Source organism: Tamandua tetradactyla, chromosome 3 (assembly GCF_023851605.1).
Source record: "Tamandua tetradactyla isolate mTamTet1 chromosome 3, mTamTet1.pri, whole genome shotgun sequence".
NCBI classification, from domain to species: domain Eukaryota; kingdom Metazoa; phylum Chordata; class Mammalia; order Pilosa; family Myrmecophagidae; genus Tamandua; species Tamandua tetradactyla.
Window position 1 is genome coordinate 183,694,625 of NC_135329.1, and position 14,979 is coordinate 183,709,603.

Here is a 14,979-nt window from a genome sequence, read left to right on the forward strand (position 1 = left end):
GTTGGCAGTTTTTCTCTTTTAGTGATTTAAATATATCATCCCACTGTCTTCTAGCTTCCATGGTTTCTGCTGAGAAATCTACACATAGTCTTATTGGGTTTCCCTTGTATGTGACAGATTGTTTTTCTCTTGCTGCTTTCAAGATCCTCTCTTTCTCTTTGACCTCTGACATTCTAACTAGTAAATGTCTTGGAGAACGCCTATTTGGGTCTCTTCTCTTTGGGGTGCGCTGCACTTCTTGGATCTGTATATTTAGGTCTTTCATAAGAGTTGGGAAATTTTCAGTGATAATTTCTTCCATTAGTTTTTCTCCTCCTTTTCCCTTCTCTTCTCCTTCTGGGACACCCACAACACGTATATTTGTGCGCTTCATATTGTCATTCAGTTCCCTGATTCCCTGCTCGAGTTTTTCCATTCTTTTCCCTATAGTTTCTGTTTCTTTTTGGAATTCAGTTGTTCCATCCTCCAGTTCACTAATTGTAGCTTCTGTCTCTTTAGATCTACCATTGTAGGTATCCATTGTTTTTTCCATTTTTTCTTCTTTGTCCTTCACTCCCACAAGTTCTGTGATTTGTTTTTTCAGATTTTCTATTTCTTCTTTTTGTTCAGCCCATATCTTCTTCATGTCCTCCCTCAATTTATTGATTTGGTTTTTGAAGAGTTTTTCCATTTCTGTTCGTATATTCAGCATTAGTTGTCTCAGCTCCTGTATCTCATTTGAACTATTGGTTTGTTCCTTTGACTGGGCCATATCTTCAATTTTCCGAGCGTCATCCATTATTTTCTGCTGGTGTCTGGGCATTTGATCAGATTTCCCTGGGTGTGGGACCCAGCTGGTTGAAAGGTTTTTCTGTGGAATCTCTGGGCTCTGTTTTTCTGTTCCTGCCCAGTAGGTGGCGCTCGTGGCGCTCGTCTGTCTGCACCGCAGTTGGCCCGGGAAACCGCGCGTGGAGGCGGGGGTCGCTGGCCGCAGCTTGGGGGAGTGCCGGTCCAAATTGCCCAGCTGGCCCGAGACGCCAAGCGTGACGGGAGGGCCCCACTATCCAATGTTCCCAGTCAGACCGGGGAGCCACGTGCGTGGAGGGGACCCCAGTCGCCAGCCGCCCCAGCCGGGAAAACGTGCGCCCCTCGGGTATCTCACCGCAGCAGATTCTCCCTGCCCGTTCAGCTGTTCCAGAATGGGGTACGCTGTCTTTTTGGTCTCTGTCGTGACTCCGGGAGCTGTTTCGTATTGTTTCTGTTTCTTTAGTTGCTTTTCGGGAGGAGGAACTAAGACCCGCACGTCTTACTAAGCCGCCATCTTCTCCGGATGTCCCAACATCTGATTATCTTGATGTGATTATTCTAGAGATTGGTTTCTCTCTTTTGTCTAGGATTTTGCTATCCACTGGGTTTATGCTAAGGCTCTTCTTTGATACTAAGTTAACCAGTATTTCCAAGCCAAACAGGGTCAGAGACCCACACTGGGGGCACAGACCAGTTCCAAAGGGCCCTGGGGAGAAGGTCAGGAAAGATGCTCAAAAGCGATTATTTCAGTTCCCCAAGGGCACACTTTCCTGGTCTTCCCAGCAGATGGAGCTCTTTAGCAACTCATCCCCTACAGCTTATTTTTTTGCCTTCTGGTGGCTCTGCCTCTGAGGCAGATCAAAACAATTGCTTGGGTGCCTGCCCATGCAAAAAAAAAATTTCTCATTGGGTCCCTGTCTAGGTGGGCCTAGCAGCAGGACCCAGTGGTCTAAAATCACCATCCAATAACTGGATCAATGCTCAGGGCAGTCTCCATCTGTTCTTGGGTACCAGGACTTCTGCAGCCCTTCCAGTCACACAGCCTGCAAGGCCTGGACAGACCAATCTGAAGCTGCCTGCCTCCAGAGTTGGGGAGTGGGCACCAGGAGCCTCAGCCTAGCGAGTTACTCATGGGGTTTCCTTGAGTTTCTCAGTCTCTTCATCCCACTGTTCCCTGGATGCTGTGCAGTACTTCTCTGGTCCCCCCCAGAACAGTTGTTTTGGACAGTTTCTGCCTGCCCATTAGCTGTTTTTGGAAAAGGAGTAAGCCCTGTAACTCCCTTTTCTGCCATCTTCCCAGAAGTCTCCTGAACTAAATATTATTAATCATAGTCGTTTACCACTTTGATTGGTGGGAAATGATATTTCATTGTGTTTTAATATGCATTCCTCTATTAAGATTCAGGATGAATTTCAGTGTGTTTATTGCTGTGTGGATTTAATGATGGCTCTGGACCCATAGTAGTGGTGAAGTAATGTCATAGGCCCATGTGGTAAAGCAGTGAATGTAATATGAGTGTCAAACAGAGTTGTTGTTTTGAAACTGTTTCTGCTTAACTTTAACCTCAGCATTTGTCGTAGTCTGTCAGGGTTCTTACAACAAAGTACCACAGACTGGTTGGCATAAGCAACAGGAATTTATTGTCTCACTGTTTTGCAGGCTAGAAGTCCAAAATCAAGGTGTCGGCAGGGCCACGCTTTCTCCAAAATCTGCAGTGTTCTGGTGGTGGCCTGTAGGGAATCTGTAACTCAGCCTGCCTCTGTCACATGGCCATCTCTCACCTACTAGAACTATGTGCAAATTTCCTGTGCTTATAAGGATTCCAGTCATTTTGGACTTAGGCCTGCCTGCAGTTTGCCCTTATTTTAACTGAGTGCATCTCAAAGATTATATTTACAAATGAGCTCAGCATTCACAGGAGCAGGGTTAGGGCTTGAGCATGTCTTTATGGAGGATACAGTTTAGTCCATAACAGCATTAAAGAAAGCTTTGTGACTGCCTGTCCAGGTTTGCTTCTGGCTGCCCTAATCTTCATAAGAGGAGGGCCAGGGACTCTGTATCTAGTCATTGTGTCTTTAGGGGTGATTGGGAGTGTTCCTATGAATCTGGCACAGTGGATTGGGGGGGCACTCAATGTCCAACCACCATGCCAGTGGCGCCTATCACTCTGCCAAACCTTGGAAAACTTGTGAAATGGGAAGTTGGCCTTTGGTATCATCATCCTCTCCCACCACAGGCCTCTTTATGGTTCCAGAATAACTATAGCATCTCTATCTTCTCCCTTCAAGGCAGTGAGCTAGGTAATGGCTTGTCACAGAAGAAAATTGCATTTTGTCATTTTATAAGGGACCCTAAGAGTTTTCACAACCCACCAGGAGCTTCTATAATGGTGGAATTGTAATTACTGGGATACCATGATTGGCAACCGTCATGTCATCCCTTGGAGATAGAATTCAAAACCATTTATACTGATACTGAAGTCAACAGTCCAAGTCCTAGTGCTTGGAATGTAACTGTCCCCCCCACCCCCACCAAGACCTCTTTGTCGTTATCACAATATTTCTGCCAGAGGTGGCAATAAACTGCTCATCAATGTAAATAGTTGTAGAGTCCACAATAATTTCACCTTGTATGTGCTTTAAGAATTCCAAAGGGTTATCTGATAATCTACAAAAGTTCTTAACACTATGATTACTTTGCAGAAAACTCCAGCCTCCAACGGGGTTCCTAAGCCAGATAAATCCTGAAATGCAGAGGGGCCAGCCTCTCCAGAGCATCAACTAGTTCCATCCCCCTACTGCCTATTATGGACAGCCCTTTCCAACATGACATGCAAGGGTGAAAGTCTCCCTGGCAATGTGGGACATTACTCCCAGGGATGAGCCTGACCCTGGCACGGTGGGATTTGCCTGACCAAATGGGGGCAAAAATGGTAACAAATAAGGTATAAGTGGCCAAGAGAATTCAAGCAGAGTTGAGAGGCTATTCTGGAAGTACTCTTACACAAGCTTTAGCTAGATATTGCTATTTACCGTGGTTTGCCAAACCCCAACTAAAACCATTCCTGCCAACCCTAAAGAAGATGTAGGGCTCTATCTGAGATTCTACAAAAGTTCTATGCACTATGATTACTTTCCAGAAACCTACAACCTTCAGCTGGTGTTCTAGCTTGCTAGCTGCCAGAATGCAATATACCAGAAACGAATGGCTTTTAAAAAGGAATTTAGTAAATTGCTAGTGTACAGTTCTAAGGTCAAGAATGTCCCAATTAAACAAGTCTATAGAAATGCCCAATTACAGGCATCCAGGGAAAGATAACCTTGATTCAAGAAGGCTGATGAAGTTCAGGGTTTCTCTCCCAAGTAAGAAGGCACACAGCAAACACAGGATTTCTCTCTTAGCTGGAAGGGCACATGGCGAACGTGGCATCATCTGCTAGCTTTCTCTCCTGGCTTCCTGTTTCATGAGGTTCCTCGGGAGGCGTTTTCCTTCTTCATCTCCAAAGGTTGCTGCCTGATGGACTCTGCTTCTCATGACTATGTCGTTCTGCTTTCTCCAAATCTCTTTCATTCTCCAAAATGTTTCCTCTTTTATAGGACTCCAAGTAAACCAATCAAGACCCACCCAAATGAGTGGAGACACATCTCCCCTAATCCAGTTTAACAACCACTCTTAATTGGGATACATCTCCAGGGAGATGATCTAATTACAGACTCAAACATACAGTATTGAATAGGGATTATTCTGCCATTACAAAATGAGATTTTGATTAAACCATGGCTTTTCTAGAGTCCATACATCCTTTCAAATCAACACAAATGGGTTCATAGGCCAGTTAAGTCCTGAAACCCAGAGGGGCCAGCCTCTCCAGAACATCTACTAGTTCCACCCTCCTATCTCATATTAACGCAGCCCTTTCCAACATGAAAAGGTTAGAATGGGCATAGCCCAAACACCGCTAAAGATTGGGAAAAAGATCAAAGGGGGAGGAGTTATAACAGAGAAGATAGGCTTTAACAAATACGTATGACTGCTGAATCATTATATTCATATTTCTTTTAGTCTCCAGTGTCTTGGGGCAGCAAGAAGGAAAAACTTGAAACTGTGGAAACTATGACACATACCAAACTTTGAAATCTGTTCTATAACTACTTATTATAATATAATGTATTTTGAAATGAATTGCTTTTTTGTATATGTATCATGTTTCACAATAAAAAAAAAGAAAAGAAAATTTTATTCCTTTTTAATTAAGTGAGTGAACTTTGATAATAAATGCCTTTCTTTTATTTTTCTAATAGGGAAGAATCTTGTATTTGAAATTTGACTTCTCTGAAAAGATGAAATTTAGACCTTATGAGGGGCACATGAAATAATGTTGACCCCTAACATCCAGAGAGGGTTTGTTTACTTCAAATTAATGGCAATCTTTCAAATAATTCTGCATACCAGTAGATCTCTATGCTTTGGAGGTGTGATTTCAGGAAAACAAAGTTGGAAGTACATTCTGAATAATTTTTCTCATGATTTTGGGAATGATGTGCAAGGCTCATCAACAGGCTCCCAAGGCTGTTCTCTAAGAATTTGCCCAAATATGTTTGTATGATGGCACTATCAAATACATTTATAGCCTCTCAGCTTGCCTACTTCAACAGGCTCATTGCAATGTATTCTTTCAACTACAACTATGTGTTATTCAATCGTGTTACTTAATTTTTCACTTAAAGCTGTCCTATTCTGTTTTAAAATAGTTTTATCTGATTAAAATATACAGAAAACACTATCTAATCAAATTCTAATTCTTTTATATACTAGGGTTAGCTTTTTGGCTTCTATGTGACTCTGTTGGTTGGGGATTCTCTCGACACCTGAACCGAAATGCCACTCCAAGCCATTGTCTGCTTTGTTTTTATCAAAGCTCTATGATTACCTGGTTTTTGTCTTTAATATCTGTTTCTCTTACTGGAACATATGCTCTGTGAAAAGGGGGACCCTATAAATCTTGTTTTCCGTTGTTTCCCTAGGGTCTCAGAGCCTGTCACCTGATAGGTTCTCAAAAGTTTTTTGTTGAAATAATGAATGACTAAATGAATGAATGTCTCTCTAGTCTTATACCATTGCCTGATTTTTAATTTACTGTATAACAACAGTTAATGCTTGTGCTTTTTAATTCTTTTACCCAATTTTCTTGGCTATTCTTGCATGTCTCTTCCAGACTTTAATTGGTTTTTCAAAATTTCTCCCCAATCCCATTTGAATTTTTTTGCAAGATTTTTTTATTGTGAAATATAACATACATACAAAAAAGCAATAAACTTCAAAGTACATTTAGTTATAGAACAAATGTCAATGTATGGTATGGGTTACAGTTTCACAATTTCCTTCTAATTATACTAAGACACTGAAGACAAAAAAAAAATATCAATATAATGATTCAGTAATCATTATACTGAATAAATCATTATAATTTATTCAATTATAAATCATTATATAAATAATTATAAATCATTATAATTTGTAAATTCTATCTCCTCTATTATAACTCTTCCTTCTTCTTTGATCTTTCTCCCAACGTTTAGGGTTATTTGGGCTATGCCCATTCTAACTTCTTCATGTTGAAAAGAGGTGTTGACATTATGGGGCAGGGGGATGCAACTGGTTGATGCTCTTGGACAGACTGGTAATTCTGGGTTTCAGGACTTATCTGCCCTAGGCACCATCTGGAGGTTTTAGGTTTCTGAAAAATAAACTTAATGAGAGAAACTTTTATAGAGTTTCCAGTGGAAACCTAGATATTCCTTAAAGTTTATAAGATGTCTGTTGGTTGGGTCTTGGCATACCATGGCAATCAGCAATATCTTGGCATACCATGGCAATTAGCAATATTCTTATGCTGAAGCTCACATAAGAGTAACCTCCAGAATAGCCTCTTGACTCTAGTTGAAATCTCTTATTTCTACCTTATTTTGTTACCATTCTTTCCCCCGTTTGGTCAGGCAGGCATTGTCGAACCCAGGGCCAGGCTCATCCCTGGGAGTCATGTCCCAGATTGTTAGGGAGCGTTAGACACAAGGTTTTCACAATCTCACAGTCACGTTGTAAAAGTTACATCTTTGTACAATTGTCTTCGGTAATCAAGGCTATTGGAACATCAGCTAGTTCCATCTCCCAACCAATTATCTACAGCCCCTTACAACATGAAAAAGTTAGAATGGACATAGCCCAGATACCCCTAAAGAGTGGGGGAAAGATCAAAGGTGATGGTGGCGTTATACAGAGAAGGTAGGTTTAACAAATGAGTATGATTGCTGAATTATTATATTGATATTTCATGTAGTCTCCAGTATCTTAGAGCAGCTAGAAGTAAAACCTAAAATTGTGGAATTGTAACCCATACCAAACTCTGAAATCTGTTCTACAACTAATGGTTGCATTGTGCTTTGAAATTTATTGATTTTTTTTGTATGTATGCTATTTTTCACCAAAAAAATGATATATAAAAACATATATATTCCTTTTAGCTTCCAGTGTTCTGGAGCCACAAGGGAAAAATCTGAGATGATAATATGGTAGCCCATGACAAACTCTGGGACCTATCTGTAAATACGTGTTGAAGAGTGCTTTGAAAACTATTGCTTTTTTCTTTCTTTGCTTTCTGTATATGTTATATTATACAATAAAAAAGTAATTAAAAAAAAGAATCAAGGCTACTGGAACACAGCTTAACCATAAACTAAAAAACTATATCTATTAATGCATAAGAATAGCCTCCAGGATAACCTCTTGACTCTGTTTGAAATCTCTCAGCCACTGAAACTTTATTTTGTTTCATTTCTCTCTTCCTCCTTTTGATCAAGAAGGTTTTCTCAATCCCTTGATGTGGGTCCCAGCTCATCCTGGGATTTCTGTTCTGCATTGCCAGGGAGACTTACATCCCTTGGAGTCATGTCCCATGTTGAAGGAAAGGCAGTGAGTTTACTTGGCTTAGAGAGAGGGGCCACATCTGAGCAACAAAAGAGGTTCTCTGGGGGTGACTCTTAGGCCTAATTTTAAGTAGGCTTAGCCTATCAGTCTATTGATTTGGTTATCAGGTGGGATCTTTTTTGTTAATTTGTTTCCATGGAGATGTGACCCACCCAATTGTGGGTGGTAACTTTTTTTTTGCATGAGCAAGCATCAGTAATTGAAACTAGGTCTCCAGCATGGCAGGTGAGAACTCTGCCTGCTAAGCCACTGTGGCCCACTTGGTGGTAACTTTTGATTTGGTGATTCCCATGTAGATGGGCCTCTACCCACTCAAGGTGAGGTTGCTTACTGGAGTCCTTTAAGAGATAAACATTTTGGAAAAAGCCTTAGAGCCCACACAGCAGGAGACCTTTGGAGATATGGAAGGAAAATGCCCCCAGGGAAGCCTTATGAAATGAGGAGAGAAAGCTCACAGACATTGTCATGTGCCTTCCCAGCTGAGAGAGAGAGCCCAAATGTCATCAACCCTTTCTTTGTAATTAAGGCATCTTTCTCTGGATGCCATAGTTTGGACATTTCTATGGCCTTAGAACTATAAACCTGCAACTTCCATAAATTCCCTTTTTAAAAACCATCCCATTTCTGGTATATTGCATTCCAGCAGCTTTAGCAAACTAAACTGACCTTGACATGGAAAGATTTCCAATGACAAAAATGCCAATGGGAACCTCATGCAGACTAAAATCCAGGAAATGCAACAGTTCTTGGGTGTAGGAGCCAAAGGGTTAACAGAAAACCTGTGGAATTTATTGGGAGCGACTGGCTTCAAAGTGGCCTTGAGGAGGTCTGCTGCAAACAGCGAGCTCCCAGCCATGAGCCTTATCTGGGGACAAAGGGGAAGAACATGGTCTGCAAACAGACTTGTTTTGTTTCTACTTTCGCACCCGAAGTATGGAATGTTTCCTTTTTGCTACCCAGATATCCAGGAGGCTAGATTGAAAGTAACAAGAGAACAAGGGAGTAATATACTGAAAAAACAGGCTTGGTCAGCAAAAGAGCTATGAGAAATGATATAAAATAAAGCAGCTGGAGCTATTCGGGGCTGCAGTCATCTTGTCTGTCTTCTGTGTGTGTCTGTGTGACTCATTCCACAGGAAGTGTCTGCGTCCGTGTTTTTTATTTCGCAGGGGTTGCTGAAAGACTGCAACACCTGGGGTTAAAAAAGACTGGGCAACTGGACGCATCTACTCTGGCAATGATGCACACCCCCTCCTATGCAGAGTGCCGGATGTTCATCATTTCAAGACAATGTGAGGGGCCCAATATGGCAGAATCGTTATATCACCTACAGAATTAACAATTACATTATAACCTGGTGCATGCTGATGTTGACTATGCCATCTGGAAGACTTTTCAAGTATGGAGTGGTGTGACCCCGTTGAAATTCAGAAAGATTAATGCAGGCAAGGCTGCCATTATAATCTTTTTTTCAGGTGGAGCTCATGGAGACCTCTACCCTTCTGATGGAAAAAAAAGAGTTTTAGCCCATGCTTTTGGACCTGCAGGTGGTATTGGAGGAGACACACATATTGATTAGGATAAAATTTGGACTAAAAAAAAAGCACAACAGAGGCATTAATTTGTTTCTTCTTGCAGTTCATGAGAATGACCATTCCTTGGGTCTTGACCATTTCAATGAACCAAGGGTCATAATGTTTCCGAAATACAGTTTTGTGGACCTCGACACATTTAGCCTCTCTACTGATGACATGTGGCATTCAGTTCCTATGGAGGCCCCAAAAGCACCAACCCTTGCCAGGTCCCAAAGGCACAGAATTGTGTGACCCCAATTTGAGGTTCGATGCTGACAAATAGTCTGAAATAAAATATTTTTCTTTAAAGTAAGGTTCTTCTGGTAGAAGCATGCTGAGACACTTAAGATCAGAGAGTTTAATTTCTAAATTGTGGCCAACTTTGCCATCTGGTATTCAAGCTGCTTATGAAATTGAAGCCAGAAATAAAGTTTACCTTTTTAAAGGTGACAAGTACTGGCTAATCAGCAATTTAAGAACACATCCAAACTATCCAAAGAACATAACATATATTCTTTGGGTTCCCTGACTCTGTAAAAAAAACTGACACATTTTTTTTTAAACATTTTTTATTGTGGTATATAACATATATGCAGAAAAGTGATAAATTTCAAAGTACAGTTTAAGTAGTTATAGAGAAAATTTCAGTGTAATGTATGGGTTATAGTTTCACAATTTCAGGTATTTCCTTCTAGCTATTCTTTTTTTCTCTCTACTATTCCACTATAGTTTTTATCTATCTAGACTGCACATAATCAGAAATAAATTTGATAATAAATTCACAAAGCTATTGAATCTGCATACTTCCTTTTAATAACAGTATTCATGAAGGTGAGAAGAGACAGCGGTACTACTAAATAATGGAGGAAGGGAGAATTTTATGCTCGTGTTTGAAATACAACCAGGCATCTATATACTTTATACTCAGAACACACAAATGATTACAATATGCCTAAAATCTCTTGGTCCAATTCAGCACTACCTTCAAAGGTCAGAAAAGCCCCAAGTTTGAAATATAATCAGCTTTTTTTTCAATATAAACATTCTTTTTTTTCTTTTCCAACATATAGTTGTGTATTCATCATCATGATAATTTCTTAGAACATTTGTAATGCAGCCATTTTTAACCTACATTTCTCCAAGACCTTCTTCTTTGTAGTTAACTGGTTTTGGAGGTACAATAAGAAGAGGCAATGCATGGACTCTGATTATCCCAAATTGATTACCAAAAGCTTTCTAGGAATTAGACCTAAAATTGATGCAGTCTTCTACCCCAAAGGACACAACTATTTCGTCCAAAGATCTCACCAACTTGAATATAACATCCTATCCAATCATGTCACCAGAAAGTTGAAAAGCAAGTGGATTGGGTTGTTAGAAATGGTGTAAAATTTGTCAGTTCACTTCAGATTAACAAGAATTTATTGCATACATAAGCTTTTCAATTTTGAAAACCCTTAGGACATGGTGACTTGTCAGTTTTTACTTGGTCCTACCATTGCATTTGCAAATAGAAACATCCAAAGGTCAAGAAAATAACTTGCAGGGAATGCTCTGTAAGAGTGGACTGAGAAATAATAATTACCTTCTGGCTTACCTAAAATGAACAATTTCTACATTTTAATTAAAAGTAAAAGCAGAATCTACCTAGAACTTCAAAAATGACAATTACGTAAGCAAACTAAAGAATTGTGATGTGCTTTTATTCTGTTCACTTAATATATTAACTTTTCTTACATGGAAACTCTGAAAGGAAAAAAAAGAATGAATAAACATAGGACTGGAAATATGGAGTCTTAGGTTCTGGTTCCAACTGTGACACAGACTGTGTGACTTTAAAATATAATCAAAGAGATTGATACCCAACGAAAACAGTGAGTTCTCTACCCAAGGTGCTCAAATGATGAATTCCTGAGACAATGGGGTTTCAAAGAGAGAAACAGTTTATTGTTAAGTGCAAAGCAGGAGATCAGATGGTCTATCAGTCTAAAAATCTGACTCCCTGAATTGCAGTAATTCTGATGGTTTTATAGCATCAAAAGAAGGGCAGGTTTTAGGATACTGAACACAATGGCTCTAGGTGATGTAATTAGAGGTGATCTAATTATTCCACATGCACAGATTGATTACATGTTTAGTAAAAGAATGTATGTAAGAAAATGGCAGCCTTAATATGATGATGGGCATGATTTTTAGTATTTTAATAAAGTATAGGTTAAAGTTGAAGCTACTGTGCACGTTAGGCTGGCCCATTTTGGTTAGATCCCACTTTGTTTATCAAGATAGCTTGGAGTTGGGATGGGTTAGTTCTGGGCTGACTCTAGGCCCTTCATTAATAAGCATTAGGGGCTATCTTTAGTGATCATAAGACACCAAAGTTGGAAAACTGGATACAATAGGTTACAAGTGAAGTTTAGTCATAAGGTTTTTACAATCACAATGGCACAAGATAAAGGCTATATAATCATTATCAAAGATCAAAGCAGCTGGATTATAGTTCAGAAATTTCAGGTATTTCCCTCTGTCTACTCTAATATACCAGAAAGTAAAAAAGGAATATCTATATAATGATTCAGTAATCTTAATCATGTCTTAAACCCTAACTTCTCGGTTACAAGATAATCAGAATCTAAAATATCTAGTCCATTATTAGAGGTTGAGAAGGAGGGATGGTTCAGATGGAAGAGGGATATGTCGTTAACATTTGGGTAAGTTCTAGTTTCTCATTACCTTTCTCAGGAGAGGTTAAATACTACCTAGAGGTCTACAGTTCCTCTTCAGCAATTTTAACACCTGGAAATTTCTGAAAACTGAAAGTTCTTTTGTAACCTGATATGAACTGACATGGACTTTAGTCTTTATCTCTCCCACTCGGTGACAATATTCATGTTTTGTTGCAAAAAATACTGCTTTTGAATACAGGGAACTGCTCTAGACCCTTTTGAAAGTGGTTTGTGACCTGTAGGACACAGGCCTTGTTACCTTTCTAATATCCAGAATCTGGTCCAAGTGTTCCGTAAAGGATCAGGAGCCCATACATTATGAGGTTGCTTCATCTTAAATCTTTAGCATGGTTTTTTTTTTAATTAAAATTTTTTTTTTTTGCATGGTCAGGCACCGGAAATCGAACCCAGGTCTCCGGTGTGGCAGGTGAGAACTCTACCTGCTGACCCACTGTGGCCTGCCCATGTGTTTTTTTAAACCACAATTTCTAGTAATGACTATTTCTTAGTTGTGAAATAAAAGATTTTATCAATTCAGTATTCTTCAACATAGGCACTGGTAAAATAAATGAACTGGTAAAAAAACTAAATCGTTTGCTGAACACAGACTCTAATTTTTGAGAGTTGGTGGGTGCTGACATCAGTCTTTTTCATATAATAATAAAGACCACCCCACGCTATTCATGTCTGCGTGATTTTAGCCATGTACTATGTACTATGCCAGGTAATGCCCTGAAACTGGGGTCTTGTAAAGAACATCATCTAAAAACTACTGACAAATAATCCATTGTAAATCTCTTCACCACAAAATTTAGAATAAACAAAGTCATTATTTTAGCCAGTATAATGTGGTTGTCTACAAATTAATCCAAGAGAAATTTTGAAGGATTTAGCAAACAGATTTTTTTTTCTTCTGGCTTCCTTTTCACCTCCCATTTCTTAAGTTTTCTATGACATATTATCTAATATATTATTGTAATTTTGTAACTTGATTAAATCCAACTTTTTAAATTACCACTTTTGAATAGGGCATTGTTTAATTCCCAAGTCAATTCCTGTAGGTTCTAAATTAGAGTGAAAGCTTGGTAGGTTATGTAGATTATTTTTAAGAATATTTTTATTTGTCTTTTGGAGAGAGAAATTCATGCAGCTTAGTAAAAAGCACAAGCCCTGGAAGGATAGACTTGATGTTTTATGCTAGGTTCACCATTTACCCACTGGAAGGGCAGGCAGAGCTCACCAGGAGATAGTTTATCCAAAGCATAGACAAGCCAGTAGGGAAAAACAGTCCACAGCTTAAAAGCAAACCCCATGAGACATTAGGATGGGCAAGTAGCCTATCATTTCTTTACTCCAGTTTCTTCGTCTATAAGTTGAGGATAATAATTCCATAAAATTGGTCTCACCTAAGCTTTTAGCACATGTTTTCAGTTTTCATTAATTATTACTGCACTTTTTGGGTTTTGAGTAAATACGAGCAATCTCAATTTTGCCCATGTGGCAGGAGTGATTTGAATGAAAAGATTCTGCTGAAATATTTGTGCAGAGTTTTCTTCTACCCAAACAGTATGGAAATTTCTCTGGAGTTTAAAACCATGGCTTTTAAAGTTTCCCTTTTCTAAGAAAACATTAAGCCAGAGGCTTGTAGAAGACAAAATATCACTACAGAAAAAATGTGGGAGAGTGAAAGATTAAAAATGCCAGATAACAGCAAACTCCCTCTTTCATAGGATGAAGCCACTGTTTTTCTTCCATTTTTGTTTGTCTTGGGATAGCAAAGAGATATCATCAGAAGTTAAGTCATTTTTCCCACTGGAACTCCCAATTGTGTTGTTTAGAAAAAGTTTCTCTTATATCTTTCCTCAGGCATTTCATTTTAAACAAGGCCCAAGCTGAAGTCATTTCCCTCTGAAATTGTTATTTCTTTTATGTTCTTATTTTTGCCTGTGGCACTGCAATTCACTCAGTGGCCCCAAGCCTTTGGTTCCCAATTTTCTCTCAGCTCCCTCATCAAGTTCCAAATCCTGTGAGCTTCTTCTTTGTTTTTCATTGGGATGCCTTTCTCTTTATTCCCCATACCACTAACATAGCTTGGCTCTTCTCCCCTTGGATTATTGCAATAGCCTCCTGCTATATGGTTTGGCTGTCCTTATAGTGTGGCCAATCCACCTCTCATCTGCTTGCATCTACTCTTGTCCCCAATTTGTTCTTGCCACTGCTGATGCAGATGAGTTTCTCAAAATGGCCCATCAGGTCAAATCCCACTAGAACATATAATTTCTCAGTATATAGATTTGCTGCAGAATGAGACTCTGTTCCCTTAGGGCTGGCCTTAGTGTGATATTTGCATGGTTGTGCCCTTCGCTAGACACCCTCAACTGAGAGGCTTTATTTGTCAAGAGGAAGGGGTGCTGTGGTAGGTTGAATTGTGGCCCTAAAAAAGATATTTCCAAGTCCTGGGGTGGTACAAGGGTAATTAAATGTAGAATTCTCACCTTCCATGTGGGAGACCCAGGTTTGGTTTCTGGATCTTGCTCCTCCCCCCACCCCACACCCCAAAAAGATATGTCCAAGTCCTAACATCTGGTATCTGTGAATGTGACCTTATTTGGCGAAATGTTCTGTGCAGGTGTAATAAGGTGACAGTTCTCTATGTGACATCATCCTGGACCAACTGGGTGGACACCAAACCCAGTGACAAGTGTCTTTTGAAGAAGGTGGGAAGAGAAACACAGAGGGGAAGGTCATGGGAAGGTGGAGGTAGATACTGGAGTGATGCATCTATAAACCAAGGTGTACCAAAGATTGCTGGCACCCGCCAGAAGCTAGGAGAGAGGCATGAAACAGATTCTCCCTCAGAACCTCCAGAAGGAACCAACCCTGCCTATACCACAACTGCAGACTTCTGGCC

The 14,979-nt window shown here is 39.7% G+C and overlaps 1 pseudogene; it reads left to right on the plus strand.

The window, feature by feature from the left end:
* Positions 1–8,431: 8,431 nt before the first annotated feature.
* LOC143675852 (macrophage metalloelastase pseudogene) lies at positions 8,432–10,734 on the plus strand (annotated as a pseudogene).
* The last annotated feature ends 4,245 nt before the right edge of the window (positions 10,735–14,979 follow it).